The sequence below is a fragment of the Penaeus monodon genome, chromosome 31 (genome assembly GCF_015228065.2).
Source record: "Penaeus monodon isolate SGIC_2016 chromosome 31, NSTDA_Pmon_1, whole genome shotgun sequence".
In the NCBI taxonomy this organism is placed as follows: Eukaryota; Metazoa; Arthropoda; class Malacostraca; order Decapoda; family Penaeidae; genus Penaeus; species Penaeus monodon.
Genome location: NC_051416.1, coordinates 2,043,225 through 2,043,728, shown reverse-complemented (window position 1 = coordinate 2,043,728; position 504 = coordinate 2,043,225). Strand labels below are relative to the sequence as shown.

Sequence of the window (504 nt, the reverse complement as noted above, 5' to 3'; positions counted from 1 at the left end):
TAAACCGACGGGAAGGGTGAGGGGGGGGGGAGGAACTCTACCGAGGGGTAGGGGTAGGGAGCTGGGCGTCCGGGAGGCAGAGGGTAGGGAGGGAGGGTGTCGGAACGATAGGGGGAGAGGGAGAGGGAGGAAGGGCGTCCAGGAGATAGGGGTGGGGGGGGAGGGGGGAGAAAGCGAAATGGGTAGGGGAGGGGGGGGAAGGGGAAGGGGGTAGACCACACCACCGGCATGGACGCGGAAGACGCCCACTCTTGCAGAAACTATGTAACCTTCCGAGAGAGAAGACGTGTCGGCCGGGCGCTCCAAAGACCCCGACTTTTCCCCGTGATGTAACTGTGGTGTCTTTATGTGTCTGGAAATTCTTGGTGTCTGTCTGTCTCGCTTGTGTTTTAGTGAATGGAGAGAGGCTGTGTGATCGCTCGTGGTGGGATGAAAAAGATATATACCAGCTGCAGAAAGGTTAGTTCATTAGTGCTGTGCTAGGTTGAAGAAAAATCGATTTAT

The 504-nt window shown here is 56.7% G+C and overlaps 1 protein-coding gene across 1 annotated transcript in view; it reads left to right on the top strand.

Moving 5' to 3' along the window:
• The first annotated feature begins 264 nt into the window (after positions 1-264).
• LOC119592982 (carbohydrate sulfotransferase 10-like) overlaps positions 265-504 on the top strand; it is an 8,205-nt gene continuing 7,965 nt past the window's right edge. The window contains exon 1 of the mRNA XM_037941867.1: positions 265-459. The gene's annotated coding sequence lies outside the window, so the exon portion shown is untranslated. The remainder of the gene's footprint in view (positions 460-504) is intronic.